This window comes from Petaurus breviceps, unplaced genomic scaffold, assembly GCF_028583685.1.
Source record: "Petaurus breviceps papuanus isolate PSGF00001 unplaced genomic scaffold, PetGlider_PUasm1.0 79, whole genome shotgun sequence".
NCBI lineage: Eukaryota > Metazoa > Chordata > Mammalia > Diprotodontia > Petauridae > Petaurus > Petaurus breviceps.
The window spans coordinates 9896375-9913070 of record NW_027186523.1 but is presented as its reverse complement, the minus strand read 5'-3'; the positions used below and the strand labels follow the sequence as shown (position 1 = coordinate 9913070).

At 36.4% G+C, this 16696-nt stretch overlaps 1 long non-coding RNA gene across 2 annotated transcripts in view; it reads left to right on the top strand.

Annotated features, from left to right (window-relative positions):
* The first annotated feature begins 8001 nt into the window (after positions 1-8001).
* Positions 8002-16696, top strand: part of LOC138175826 (uncharacterized) — a 142500-nt gene continuing 133805 nt past the window's right edge. For both annotated transcript variants that reach the window (XR_011172099.1, XR_011172100.1), the window contains exon 1: positions 8002-8124. This is a non-coding gene — a long non-coding RNA (uncharacterized lncRNA). The remainder of the gene's footprint in view (positions 8125-16696) is intronic.

Genomic DNA, 16696 nt, shown 5'->3' with positions numbered 1-16696 from the left:
GGGGTATAGGGGGGGAAAAAAGGATTGCACAAGATCTGAAAGGGGAAAGATTCTAAGTCACAGGGAGGATCAGCAAAGTTTTCATGAAGCATGTGGTATCTGAAATGGGTTTTTAAGAATGGGTAGGAAGAATTCAGGAGGTGAAGAGGCCCAGGGAATGATATGGGGAAAGACCCTGAGGCTTAAAAGCTAGATGTGCTCAGGGAACAGAGAGTAGTCCTTTTTGGTTACTGCAGAGAGTACATGGAAGAAATAGATATGAGATAAAACTGGAAAGGTGGGATGCCAAACTGACTTTAAATGACAGGCAAGGAAGTTCAAATTATCTTGAGACTTAAAAAATTCAGGGATAGAAAGGAGGAGAAAGAGAAGGAAAAAGAGATGAAAGAGGAAGAAAGGAGCAGGAGAAGGAGGAGGAAGAGGAAGAAGATGAAGAAGAAAAAGAAGAAGAAGAGAAGGCAAAGAAGAAGGAGGAGAGGGAGGAGGAGAAAAAAGAGAAGAAATACTTACATAGTACTCACTATGCCCTGTGCACTGTGCTAAGCACTTTATACATATTATTTCACTTGATCCTCACAAAAACCACAGAAGGAAAGTACTTATTATTATCTCCATTTTACAGATGGAGGAACTGAGACAAACAGAAGGGACTTGTCTGGGGTCCCAGAGCTAGCAAGGGTATGAAACCAGATATGAACTCAAATCTTCCTGACCCCAGGCCTGGAGCTCTCTCCACTGCACTACCTTGCTCTGAAGAAGGAGGAGGAGGAAGAGAAAGGAAAGGAAGAAGAAGAATGTCCAAATTATGGGAAATGAAAAGCTTTCAAGATATAGAGATCTGGTATAAGAAATCAAAACTATGTAGCGACAGCATAAGATGCATATCAGCCTAGGCATCGTGTCCACTACTGGAGCTATACCAAAGATGATGACTTATTCAGTGACCCTAAAGAAGATGAACTCACATCTCAATACTTTTATACAATTACATAAAGCACTCATTTACCCCCCATACAATAGTCCACAGAACATTAAATGTGAAATAATAATAACAGGGTAATGACTCTTCTGAGGATCATTTCTATCTGAACTTCATAAACAATGGGAATAAGACAATTATGAATACATATATAATAGAATCATAAAATCTCTCAAATGGAAGATCTATTTAGTCTGACCTATACCCAAATAAGAAAGAACACTTCACCCCCTCCATTACATATTAATCCCACATTTGTCTGAGGATATTTACAGTAGTGAGGAACCTATGACTTCAAGAAGTCATTTGCTGAAATGTGCACAGCTAGTGTACCTAGGACCCAGCCTAGAACTCAAATACTCTGGCTCCAGGGCCAGTTCTCCTTCCAAAGTGTCTGTAAAGGAGCCAAGAGATTTAAATATTTCTCTTTTTTAACTTTCTTTTTAGCTAGAATGTTAAATTACAGTTGGGAAACCACATCACATGTCATTTATGATAAAAGGAAATGAATGTTCCACTCTTGGCAGACTACTTCCTTCACTGTTCCCAAAACGAGTCCTCTTCATTTCCACCTCTCCACACCTTGCTTATACTGTGCCACCTACCTGAAACACTCTTACTCCTCTTCTATGCCTAGTTATTATCCAACATGGACAAAGCCATAATGAATCCTTCCCAGGGGACTTCACCTTAGTGATCTCTCCCTTCTTTGAATTTCAATAGTACTTATCCTCTGAAACACCTCTTTGGCATATAACCACATACCACTTTATATTTGTAACAATAAAAATAACTAGAATTCACATAGCACTTTAGCATTTGTAAAGCACTTTAAAAATATCTCATACAATCGATCCTCAAACCAACCCTGGGAAGTAGGGACTAAAATTTTCTCCACTTTAAAAATGATTTCATGTGTGTGTCTTCCAAATTTCCCAACTGGAGCATAACCTCCTTGTGGACTGATCATGCCTCCTAATTCCTTATATTCCAAGCCTAGCACAGGGATTTGCAATAAGTGGAGACCAACTGACTCTTTATCAGATGGATGGATAAATAAATAAATGAATCTGTAAAAGTAATTGAAAGTTGTTTTTAAATTTGGGGAGAATATTATTGGAAAATATACAAAATGTCTAATATCTATATAGGAAGGTACAATAACATGAAAATCAGCATACTAAAGAAGTAGGAGACATTACTCTGAAACAAATAGCTCTCTTTTTTTTTTTTAAAGAACTAATAGGTATTGGAGGGAGTCCTTGAAGCCTGGGAAAAGGGCAAACATAGTGTCCATCTTTAAAAGGGCTATATGGTCAAGGGAGGACTTATTATCTTCAACTCAATAACAGAAAAGATTCTAAGATAAATCATCAAATGGCCAATTATAATCACCTAGAACAGCAACAAGCTACCGGGGAGCAACCAACATGGCTTTTAGAAAAGCAAATCATCCAGACCAATTTAATTTCCTCTATAATAGAGTGACAGGTCATGCAGATAAGAGAGATGCAACAGATGTAATCTATTGGGACTTCTGTAAGGCTTTGAGAAGGTCCTACCTGATGTTCTCATCAACAAGCCATTCAAACATGAAGTGTACACAGCTGGTTGGAGGATGGTAGCCAAAGGGTATTAATCAATTGCTTAACCCCTAGGAAGGCTTATCTATAACAGAGGACCCAGTCTCCTGGGTCTAGAAGCATTTATTTTTTATACAAATGCAATTCAATTAGGTGATTTACAACATGAGATTGCAAAGCATGCATATCAAAGAATATCTACAGAATTATTCACCATCCCTACCTATTTGGAACTCATAAAGTTTTTGTGCATCATGACACATACAATATATAAGTTAGAATGTAAGTAATGTGCACAAGTGACCTTATCTCCATATACAAAAAGTTCGATAGGGTGAAACTGGTGGGCAACCAAAGATGAATAATATAGGTGTACAAACTTAGAAGTGGGGCTAGGTGGACAAGGAGGGTGTGTTGGAAGATTGATTAGATCTCCAAATGTATGGGGAGCAGGAAAATGATGGGAGTCCATGAAGGTGAGTTGAGGATTAATGACAAAAGGGAACCAAATGCAACAGCAGAATGTTGAGAGATACTCACACCTCTGGGATACAAGAGCATGACAAAGAGAGAGTAGAGCAACATGGGAAACATATAAAAGGCAGAAGTAGCAACAAAGAACTCACCCCACCTATCACTTGAACCCCATGAGCACTAGATTTGGAGTCAGGAAGACTTGATCTCAAATCTTGCCTCACTCACTACTAGCTGTGTCACCTTGGACAAGTTATTTAACCTGCCCGAGCTTCAGTTTCCTCAACTACAAAATGAATGGGTTGGACTCAAGTGATATCAAGGTCCCTTCCAACCCTAATATATGATCGTATGATCTAAGATAATAGGCCAAAGATGAAAGCACCAAGGACTTTCCAAAAGACAGAATTCAGCTATTTTATACTGGTCTTATTAACTTCTACTACCCAAGTCTTCTCAGAATTATAAAATGTTAGAGTTAAAATGAACTTTGGAGACTATCTAGTTCCATTTCTTCTTTTTTTTTTTTTAGATAAAACTGAGGCTCAGAAAGATGATAGCACTTTCGTGCACTCACACTCACTCCTTAGTGGCAGAAGTCCGGAGTGCAGACCTTGGAGGTCTACAAGAGTTATTCAATAGGCCCTTTCAAAGCTTTTGAATGAAGCCTCAGTCTATTATGATATCTCCAAAATTATTTATACATCAAAGTTATAAATGACTAAGCCATATTTGCCTAAATTGATACTTTCAATCTAGACAAAATGACCTCCTTCCTCTTCCTTGTACTTCCACCTCTATGCCTTTGCTCAGGCTGTTCTCCCCACCATGCCTGGACTGGATTGCTTCATCATTTCTGCCTCTTAGAATCCCTGACTTCCTGCAGTTGTCAGGGTAAGATCCACCTCTTTCTTAAGTGAAGCCTTTTCTTATCCTCCAAGTTGTTAGTTCTCTTCCTCTCCTGGAATTACCTCTACTTTTGTATATGTTTTATAGTTGCTTCTCTGTGTACATGTTATATTCTCCAGCAGAATTTAACCACCTCCAGGAAGGGACTGTACCTCTTCTGTTTCTAGGTACAGGTTACCTAGCACTGTGGTGATCGTCTTATAAATGTTTTTGATCAAATTTCATTGAAATAATGCTCCACTTTTATACTGATTGGTTGGGAGTTAATATTTCATCAGACTAGAAATAAATCCTGTTCACATAACTTGGCTTAATGGATGGAGGGCCATCCTTAAAGCCAGCAAGACCCTAATCACATCCCACATGTGGCACATACTGTGTTAATCTGGGGCAAATTGTCAAACCCTTGGTGCTCTAACTCTCTAAGATGATAAGTTGCAGAGAGGGTGCCAACCTTGGTATACAGAGTTTCCTATACCAATGAAATAAAAAGTTCTCTGGATTTACATTTTTAAAAAATTCAAAGAACTACATTCATTTCATTATTCTCATTTTTTTTTTTTTGCCCCTTCTTTCTTTCCCACAAGAGGGGCTGAGTAAAAGAGTGCCATTTACGGAATGGTATTTTCAGTCTAGGTATCTGAATATGAAATGTCAAGGCTGCTTATATGGTACAGTGAATGGAGTTCTGGTACTGGAGTCAGGAAGACAATCTCCTGAGTTCAAAGCTGACCTGGGCAACCCTGTTTGACTCAGTTTCCTTACCTGGAAGATAAGCCGGAGAAGGAAATGGCAAACTACTCCAGCATCTGCCAAGAAAGCCCCAAATAGTGTTATAAGGAGTTGGACATAACTGAAATAAATGAACAACAATAAAATCTGAATATAGCTTCTGACCAAAAACCTTCATATGCAATCCTTGCAGAAAACTTTTGGGGAAAGTAAGATAGGATTCTCTCTTTTCTGATATAGGCTTCCTCTAGAACTAAGAATCCATAAGCTCAGATCTTTAGAAAACAACTTTTATTCCATAGGAAGTTTCTTTATCCCATCCACTGAAGTAGTTGTTCCTCCCTAGACTTCCAAGAGGCAGGGAGAGCAATGAGGAGAGTTCTAGTCAAAAAGAACCAAAAAGAAATGCATGTCTCCTTTAAGACTCCATAAAAAAAGACTCCAGCTGCACTGTCTCTATTCTTATGCAAACTCCTGGATGAGAGATAAGGTGGCTCCTCTAGTCTCCAGGGAAAGAATTTTAACTCTGAAATGGCTAATTACATTAAATGTCCCATCTGGTAAGAAAAAACTAACAACTAAATGGAATTTGTATTTGGTAAGGAAGAGCAAGTTAGATTGAAAGATAACTAGAGAAACCATTTGTAGATCTTCATTATAAAAGCAAGGGAGTTGGATTCCAGTGATGAATGTTTTAGACTATAAAGGCTTCTAAGAGAGGATTGGGCAAACTACTATGAGAATTCAAAGAATGGAGAAATTACTTCTGATTGGAGGAATAAGAGAAAGCTTCATGGAAGCAATGGTATTTGATGCGGGTCTTGAAGGATGGGTAAAATTTCAAGAAGCAATGTATGCATCATGGGTTTAGAGATGGAAGGAACTTAGTGATCATCTAATCTAACACCCTCATTTTAGAATTAATGATACTGAGGGCCAATGAAGAGAAGTGATTTATCACGTAAATCATTTAGCCATATGTGCCGCAGTTTTCGCATCTATAAACCCAAGATGCTAAGACCTGTTATTTCTACTTCCTACAACTTTTTTTGAGATCAGGGCATTGAGGATGTAAGGCGTTTTTCAAAATTTCGAAATACTATATAAATGTCAACTATTGATATTATTATTGACTAGTTGCAAGGGTCAGACTTGATAACTTATTCTGATAAGTAATTCTCTATGATTTATTTAGTGCTGACAGTGTGCTAAGAATAATAATAAAAATAATCCTTGTCTTAAATTGCACCTGAATACACAAAAAAATTTCAGTGTCAAAATGTATACCTAATGACAGAACATAACTTCTAGAAGTGTGACATTCCTTGTCTTCATTTTGTGGAGGAAAAGAGAAATAATGAAATTGGAGATGAAAGGGGGAGATGGGTGAAATATGATGAGAGAGCAATTAAAGAAAGATACAGAGAGGGGCACATATGAAGGTAAAATCCAATTGAAACATTCTGAAAACTCCAGATGCTTTATCACCATAATAGCTCACACTAACGCAGTGTTTTATAGTTATAGTGCATTATATATACATTGCCTTAAGTACTCCTTGGGAAGGATTTAGTATAATTATGATTATTGCCAATTTGCAATCAGAGAAACTGAGGCTCAGGGAATTTCAGCACATTGTACATTCCATTCAACAAACATTAACCATGTACCACAAAAAGCCTTTCCCAGTCATCTTAATCTTAGTGCCTTCCCTCTTGTACAACTATCCCCAATTATAGCTTTTTGTACATAGCCGCTTACATATTGGTTACCCCATTATATTGTGAACTCCCTGAGAGTAAGGCTTGTTTTTTGTATTTCTTTGTATCCCCAGTGTTTACCATAGTCCCTGGAACATGTTGTTTAGTCACTTTTCAGTCATATCTGACTCTTCTTGACTTCTTTTGGAGTTTTCTTGGCAAAGATACTGGAGTGGTTTGCCATTTCCTTCTCTGGTTCATTTTTACAGATGAGGAAACTGAGACAAGCAGTGTGAAGTGCCCAGGGTATATAGTTTATAACTGTCTGAGGCTGGATTTGAACTCGGGAAAAGGAATCTTCCTGACTTCAGGGCCTGGCACTCTATCCACTGTACTACCTAGGTGTCTAATGCCTAAATGCTAGTTGACTTGGCTTGACTTGTTTGGCTCTGGAGATTCAAAGATAAAAGGGAAACAGTCCCTGGTCTCAAGAAGAGGACTGAGATCTTGGTGGTCAGAGATTCCACTACATTGATTCTCTTTCCTGATTCTCCCAGTTGCTATTCCCCACCCCATCACTGTATATTTACTTTGTATATATCTGTAAATATGTTGTATTCCTGCCTCATTTTTGTATCTGTATCCCTAGCTCCTCCCATAGTGCCTAGCACATAATGGGCATTTAATACATGGTTGGTTGATGGACACTCTAAACTACTGAAATCACAAATCTCCGCTCATATTAGAATGTGAATTGTCTAAGGGCAAGGAAAGGGTCTTTCATCTTTTTCCCTAACAGTTAGCAAGTTACCTTGTATTGAGTAGATGCTTTTAAAATATTTCTTAAATTGAATTGAATTGAACTGCCTGGCTCCCAGATTCTAGAATTTTTCTTCTTTCTAGGCTATGATTTGGCCAATAGAGACATTTAAGTCTTAGTTCTAAATCCTCCTGCATCATATTCCTGCTGGTTGGTTTGTTTCTTACAATAACAAAATGCTTTTGAGGAAACTGGGTATTTCATTAGTCATTTGTTTGGTTTTATTCTTGATTCTCCCCAGGTCTTGTCTACCAAGGCTAGAGGGTTTTCCTTAAGCCTTTTTCTGACTATAAGAGAAGCTTCCCTTCTCCACAGAATCAATACTGTGTACACTCACCATTCCTATTATGGAATGTTAGCAATGTTGCCTGAAGCTATCTGACACTTGCAACAATATGTGTATTCATTGGAATATTAAACAGTAAGAGAACTCTCAACAATTCAGGCAGGGTACATTTTTTTGCCTTGTGATTTGTAGGCTACAGATCTCTTGATTCTAACTTCTTTCTCCTCCCTCATCCTATCCTCTTCCCTTAAAAAAACGTGCATTTTACGGCAAATTTCGTGCCAAGATTTATGACAATTAGTACTCAAATCCATAATTAGCAAGTGGTAACAGATAGGCAGATATATCCAGTCATAGTGACACCTCTGACAGATTGACATTTTTTTCTTCCAGAAATACCAGTGAGGCTTTGTGTTTTAAACATGACCATTTTCTCAAACATACTGCTGGCAAGCCTCATCTTGTACTTGTGGAGGGGGGAGGGGGCTATAAAATGAACATGTTCTCACAAGCATGGCAAAGCCCATGCATAACCATTTGGCTTTGCAATTAAAAACAGGTTTGGTCTCCCTCTGCATCAGTAAGACAACGTCAAAGCTACATTCACCCCGAAAAATTTCCCTTGTGAATTCAAATGAACTGTGAGTCTTGGGTTTCTCTTTGTTTGCATGTGCATGCCTTCAGACTGAAATTTTGGAAGGTTTGGTCATGTTTTCTTTATTCCGTTGTGCTGTTTATATGTGCGTTCAGTCACTTACCAAAATGGTCTCTGTTTGTTAGACTTTCCATGCTATATTCTTCTATCTGTTGTTTGGTTGATATTTTGGATATTTTTAAAAAGAATTTCTTGCTACCATTATAGCAGGTAATACAGATTTTCTAGTGTGGCTCCCTCATCCCCAAGAAAGATATCCCCCATTCTAAAAGACCAACTGAGCTATTTGTTGGTATGGACCAGAAGGTTGGGTTGTTGTTTTTTATTTTTTAATAGTACAAATATACATGTTACAGGAAGGGGTGATGGTGACTCACTAGCATTCTGTGCTATACCCATACCTGACATATGGTGTTCCCGGAGCCCATAATCCTAAAGGAAATTTCCATCTGAAAACTAAAATTTTTGCCATCATTGTATACAGAAGAGCTTCAATTTTAGTTCCCATGGGCTCACCAACTCCCTGCTCAGGTAGTTTTTGCCTACTGAAATTTTAAACTTCTCCTTCATTCATGCTCCCTTTCCCCACCCAATTAGGGGGTGGGGATACACACACACACACACACACACACACACACATGCACACACACAATCTTTCTTCTCTAATTAAGGAACAGTCCTGATGATTCCTTTTAATATATCGGCCTAAAGTTATACCCCAGAAAGTACTTCAATTCAACAAACATTTGCTCAACGATTACTGTGTGCAGAGCACTGAATAATATTGGCAGAAAATGACTTGACATAAAGATTATTATGGCTATAAGTCTGAAAAAAATATCAGTCCCCCCTCCTCATCCATACATAGCCCAGTTGTCTTAACAGATGTGAATCCAATTACCCACCTGTGAATCCAACTGATTGCCACAGAATTAAGGTAGACCAAAATACTGGATGGACTGGCCTATGATGAATTTAGTGACCAAATGAACAAAAGGTAGTTATCAAATTCAGTGGAATCTGGCAAAAAATAAATGTCCTTAAAATTTTATTCACAAAGTCTTGATTTTTTTTTTCAAAAGAAAAGGAACTATAAAATTACCAACCACTATGACTGTTAATGTTTGGATAGAGGTAGTGATAAGTGGGGGTGATAAAGGTGGTGATGAGGCTCAGTAAAAAATAAAAATTATAATCTCGGTGTAGTAGTCTTGAAGCAAAATCTTTTCCTAAATAGTTCTATAGAATGATTCTCTTTTTCATCCAAAAAAAAAAATTACTGTCACCTTTGTCAAGAATTTCAAGACTACTTATTCAAAAGTTCCATTTTTTAAAAAGCAAACAAAATCTTTTCAGAGTGCCTAGAAAATGACCAGAAGTCATAAGAATTCTAAAATTAGAATAAATTAATTTCATTACAGCAAATCTATGGTTCATAATAGTTAGAGTAAATAATAAAATTAATCATAAATCAGTTTAAACTTTAAACCACTATCAATGCTGTTGATAACAATAATCATGATTAAGTAGCTAATATGTTCCTGCTAATACATTAAAAAGTCCTCGTTACGAAATGTCAAACATATTTTGACACACATTCTACCTTTCTACCTATGCCCCAAAATATGTACATATATTTGTAAATCCTAGCTAAACTTCCTTTAAGGAAAAAAAAAATTATCATTTTAAAGTTCTCAAAACTTTGCATACAAAAAAAATCGAGTTTGTTTTTTATCTATGGACTCAATAAATTGGGAAAAAAATAAACTGGATTGATCTAAATAAAAAAGTCTATTGTAACATCAACAAAGGCACTGGGTTTCCCTTGAATTCTGGATTTATAAGCCACCATAGCCCATTTTCTGCAAGGTTTTTACCTTACCTTTGACTTCACATTTCCTTCAATGTATCAGTTACAACTTTCTAAAGAAAGCATATATTTAGGCAGTTGGATGAAAATTTTTAATAAACAACTTCAAACTTTAAACAAAAATAAAACAAAATATTATTCATATAAAAACCATGGAGTGTATATAAATGAGATCAATTATAAAGAAAGATTTGATCTGAAAAATCATGAAACAATCTTTATCAAATTTCAGTCACTCCTTTCTTTAGAAAAAGATATATCTAAAATGAAAATAGTCACTACAAATAAATCCAAGATTTGTTATGGAAAATAGACATATCGATCAAAAGTTAGAGTAAGTTTAAAAAAAACTTGAATAAAAAAGGAAGTCAGTTTACATAGTACATTCTTCAATATTTTAGCGCAATGCCTTCATTTTGCATTTCCTAATTACTGATTATCCATTTGTCTGAGGTTTTGTAAGAGAACTGAAGGGGTAAATGAGGCTCTTTGAATCTTTTAAAATGAACGTATACCGTAATTAGAGAGGTTTAAAATATCTAATAAATGACAAGATCAGGTGAATAGCATAATTAGACAAGGGTTAAATAGTGGCTTGTTCGGAATTCATTCGAGTTTATGGTTGTCTGTTTTTGAGCCGTACGAGTGGGCCAAATATAATGGATTGCTTCTTTAGTAAGGCATTGAGGAATTTGAAGGTTATTAATGAAAATTCTTAGATCTTAATCATTGTCTTGAGTTTTGGTAACTTCAGTGCCTACATGTAAAAGAAAGGTCTACACATAAGTCAGTCATTATATATCATTACAGTAATTTGTTATATTCCGGGGCAAAAAAAGATCACTGTTGGTCTTACTCCTGACAGCTACCATCAGAGAGTGTGTGCAACTCCAAAGAAATTAAAAAGTAAAACAATAAAAATAAACACGGGCACTTTTAATGAGAACTGAGAGATGTGGTCACTCTTATTTTGACTGATTAGATAAATTTTTATTTTCATTATTTTAAGAATTAATATATAACTAAATTGTGAATCAAATTCTCAGAATGAATTAATTATATGGGTAAAGTTAATGAAGAAAATATTTCAACACCTGCAGATTTGTACTAGCAATAATGCAAAGATATAGAAATCACATGCTATTCCTTACTGTACTGAAATGCCTCCCCCCCCCCCAAATGCCCATATTTGAAGCTTGTAATACTGGTCTCAGTTATGGTTTAAAAAAATTTATAGCTGGTGACTTATACTCTGGTTCCCTTACTCAATTATTTGGTCACCCTCTGCCTCCAGAACAGTTTTCTGAACTGGAAAATTTGACCTCCCTTATAGGTGTGTTATGAGTAGTCGCTAGTAAAAATGATTATGAAGTACTTTGCAAAACACAAAGCTCTGAGAAAATGCTTATAAAATTAGGAGATTTGAGCAGAGAAACTACAGCATGGTTTTTTGTGTCCCTTAAAGGAAGAGTGGTTTAGAAATATCTAGATTCAGGACATTATGGGGCCAATGCTATGGTAATTTAGGTCAAGAAAAACATGCTCATAGAATATTTCACAACAGATTACTAGGGAGAATGAAAAACAGCATCTTGGGAGTGAATGGTTCACCCATATCAGGCAACCAGCTTAGCCTCTCCCATTAGTCATTATACATCTAGAATTTCAGACATAATTGAAAATCAACCAAACAAGTTTCTCCCCAATATCATCCATGTTTTCAGTTAGCTCTGAAGACCCATGAATCCATAACAAGCTAAATATGGGATTTGGACTGGAGATGGTTTGTTGATAGAGGGAGCTCCTGACTGAAGAAACTTTATACTCTACGGTCTTAGAGAATTGTCTAGAGCATAAGTATCAAACATGCTGTCAGAACCATATTAAAATGTAATTGGGAAAGATTTAATAAAATAAATAAAAAAATAATAGAACACATCTGTTGTTGTTCAGTCATTTTCATTATTGTCCTACTCTCTGTGACCCCATTTGGGGTTTTCTTAGCAAAGATACTGGAGTGCTTTACCATTTCCTTCTCCAGATCATTTTACAAATGAGGAAACTGAGGCAAGTAGAGTTAAGTGACTTGCCCAGGGTCACACAGATAGTAAGTGTCTGAGGCCAAATTTGAACTCAGGAAGACAAGACTTCCTGACTCCAGGCCTGGCACCTATCTACTACACCACCTTCCTGACCCCTAACAGAACATATATATTATGTTAATGTATGCTTTTCTAAGTAAATATGTAGACAGAAGAGATCCTTATGTACTATTTAGTGGCCCTATTTCTATTAGAGTTTGACACCACTAGTCTAGAGCACTGAGAGATTAAGTGATTTATACAGCGTCTTCCAGCTATTGCATGTCAAATACAAGGTTTGAAAGCAGGTTTTCTAACCTCTGATGATGGCTTTCTATCCAATACACTGTGCTACCTCTAGAGATAGAGGGAGACTACTTTTTTTTTAACTTACATATTAAATGACCATGTCTGTCTTTGACCTAACAACTTAACCAAGGGGTAACTGAAGAGGGTATATTTGAACAAGTTAACAATCTATTAACTGGTAGACTATCCAGGGTGAAACACTGAGGTCAATTATGCTATGCCAAGTCTGACTTACATCTTTAAAAATACAGTTTTGCAAAACACTAAAATAAGAATATTATTATTATTAGTGTTTTAAGGATACTTCCAAAATTTAAAAATAGGACTATTTTGGTTAACCCATTCTATCAATCCATCTCAGCACAACAGACTCAGATCTAAGAATTTAGAGATCCTAGAAGAAAAGTGGAGGGAAAAAATTTCCATGCTGACAACAAAAGAAGGCACGTTCATTTTTTTCTATCCTGAGATACTCTCTTGTGTTTGATCTATGGAGTCCTATAAAATGAAATAACAAAAACAATGATAATAATAGCTGACATGTATGAATAATATTAAGGTTTACAAAGTACTCTACATTCATTTTCTCATTTGATCCCCAAAACAACCTTGGGAGGTAGATACAAAATGAACCATTTGGGGGTCATTCCAGATCACATAGTGATACAATTGTCAACCTAGCATTGAATCTGACTCAAACTCCAAATTTGTTCTTCATATAGACATGACCTTAAATAAAGAATATATCCAAGTAGAATGATTGCCTTCCAAAAAATGAGATCTCTGTGTATTTCTAAGGATTTAAAAGTAGTAACAGTTTATATCATTAAAGTTTGAAAAAAAAAACCAGCCAAATATACAAAATATATTCCTCCTTATCTTAACAAAAACATATACCTTTCATTAAAGATGCACAATCCAAATGTTTATTTTTCTTTATTTTTCATTTAATGAAAATAATTTCCATGTTGACAACAAAAGAAGGCACATTCATTTTTTTTTCTATCCTGAGATACTTTCTTGTGTCTGGTCTGTGTAGTTCTATAAAATGAAATAACATTTATACTAGTCTAATATTTATAGTAGTTATAAACAATTAGTGCTTATTTTACTTTGTTTTTCATTTAATTCAGGAAATGGCACTCAATTTCCAACCCTCTGAGAATATGCCAGAGCAATGATTAACAATGATTTTTGATAAAGGAAATGAATAGAAGCCAAACCCCTTGAACTAGCTGACTCAACAAACCTGACCTGTAAAATCTACCAATTCCAACTACATCAGATCATAACACCATCTACACAACAAAAACACCTCCAAGCATGCTCAGTTTCCCAGACCAATATGCTTCCCTGTCAGTCTACATCATGCAAACATAAAATGAATTTGGCAAAGAAGAAAAGGGAGCCCAGGTTATGTTAGGATTTCAGCAGTTACTGTCTACATATTTTTCACATAATCTAGAAGCTTCTTCCATATGCTACCATTGCTGATACCACTGATCATAATGGTGCTCGACATTTCCCACCATAGATCACAGGAATAAGATATGTGCTTAATATTTATCAAATAGCTCATTCTCTTGCCAGGGAGGTTTAGTATCACAGGAAGAGAAAACTCTTATGTCACATATTCAGTTAGTATCTGGATCTCAATCAAAAGGTGGAGAAAAAGAACTGATTAAGGCAGCATTCCCACTTCTCTTAAAACCACTCTGTGAAAAACTGTATCATAAGCTTGGTCTATGTTAGTAAAATGAAATGTGGGATGAGGATGAGTACCTAGACATATTGGACTAAAACCTGCTATTGATGAAAAATGAATTGTATATGATCGTCTAGCTGGAAAATTTTAATCAAAATAAATAAGTCAAAATGGAACAACTGGAGCTTTACAAATATAAAACTGGACAATAAGAATTATTGCAGAGATTATTAGTGATTTTATTTGATAATTCAATGTAGTAGGTTTTTTTCCAAAACACTTTATAGTACATAAAGTTTTATAATTAATAATCAGCTAATAAAGAAATCTCAAAATGAACTTTCTAATTGCAGAGGTTGGCACGACTTAGATCATAATGATATCTCCAGATGTTTTCTTGCCCTCCCTCTGTTAAAAACTCTGAGGATCCCCTCCAGGGATTACACATCAAGTTTGTGTGGGAGCCAGGCTATTTAAACATTTAGCAGAGAACAGAAGCTCCTGGGAAAAGAGGGTCATTTTTATTTATTGTACCCATACCCAGTGCCTACCTAGCCCAGTGGCTGGCACAGACAAGGCACTTAACAAATTGATTAATAACTGACCTAATCATAAATTCTGACTTGTTTATTGTTTGTTTTCATCTGCCTGTGTCTCGATGTTTTGTGTATGCACACATCCACTATGAATTTCAAAATTACAATTATGAATATGGAAAGAAAGCCAGATGCTATTCATATTTTGGAGTTGATTCATGCAATGGATATGGTATCATTTGTATTAACTGCCCCCTTATCTCCCATTTTCTAAGTAAAGGTAAAAGAGAAAAAAATTAATGGATCCTTTTTTTTCCTTCTGTAATCTGACAGTCTCTTATTAGATCTTCAGGGTTGCCTTTCATTATGTAAATGGATCTAACAAGACCCTTCCCCATGTTACTAGCATTGTCTCTTAGGGAGAGCAAGTTCTCCACGTTCAGATCAAGGTCGGAATTGGTGATACCTATCTTGCCCCCAGTCATGCTGAATGATACAATATGTGATGCTCCACAGAGGTTTATAGGAAAGGAGACCTTTCCACAAATTGAGTTTCCCCATTCAATAGTCTTTGTTTCTGTGAAGTCCCAGGTTAGGTAATGTAATTAGATCCAGGAAATGGGTACATGTTTTACCTGCCTACACTTAGACGAAACATGAATACCAGATATCTTCCTAGGAAAAGCTTGACTACTACTAGATCACAGCAAAAAAGTCACAGTCCCTAAGTATGGGCAACTCATCCTCCCATTCGCTAGAATTTAAGACCATAGATTTTGTAGTCTGTTCCCATAAGTAAATAAATAAATAATTGTTTGAGTGATTACTGTAGGTGATGTACGTGCTATGTCCCATGGAGAATATAGAGAATGACATGTGGTCCCTGCCCTACAGGAATTTAAAATGTAATTAAAGAAATACATAAGCACCTGAAAAAGTACTAAATAACTTTTACAGACAATAAAATGCTAGAAGAAATCGGAGGACAGTGAAATCATCAGAAGCTGGAGTGGTCAGGGAAGACTACAGAAGGGTACAGACTGGGGCTGGACCTTGAAGAAGACCTTGACTTTGGATGGGCCAAGAGGAAAGAGGAAAGCATTAAAATGGGGATAATAGAATGAGCACAGAAGTTTGAATGTAGATGTAAAAATTTAAGACCAGAGTTAAAAACTTAGAATCACAGATTTATAATAGCAGGACCATAATGAAAGATTCAAATACTGGATTCAGGAATGGACAGGGCCAGATGAGCTTTGATGTCACCCACTTCTGTGAGCTCTCTGCTTCCAAATAAAGCTTGTTTTGGTCATTTGTCAGGAATTGAGGAGCACTTAAGGGAGGTGGGGGCTGGAACTAATGTCCTCTACTGACCCAAAGAACGAGATATTGAGACCTCCCCTATCAGATCGTGAGCTCCTTAAGCGCAGAAACTATCTTTTGCCTCTTCGACTTATCCCAGGCACTTAACACAATGCCTGGAACACAGTAGGCTCTTAGTAAATGTTTATTGACTGACTGATTCAGATGAAGGCAGAATATCATCTATCTCTGATACTCTGAAGTTGGGCAGAGGGGTGTGAGACATGCCATAAAAGAAAAGTCTTGCATCAAGAGTCAGACGGATTTTCCCAGAAAGGATTTTAAAGTGGGAGATGCATAAACCTCTTTGTTTACACCTTTTGCTACCAGGATACCACTCCCTGTCCCCCCAAAACATTTTGTACTTTCCAACCTCAGTAACCTATTCACAATGTTCCTAAGCCTGTAACATCCTCTTTCCCTTTGTCACCTACTGAATTCCTATCTAACTTTAAAGACCAACCTAAATTCCACCTTCTCCACGTAACCTTATTTAATCTCTTCTGTGGGTGATGACCTAAGCACTTAGTTTTGTAGTTCTCCAACCATATATTACTGTTTATTATAGTAATCTACATTTGTGTAGATTATTATCCTCTTTCTAGATTGTTGGGCCAACAGGGGCCAGGACTTTGTCATATAAACTATCTCCCCTGGCAATTAGCAAGGTATTCTAAACATAATAGATATTTAAT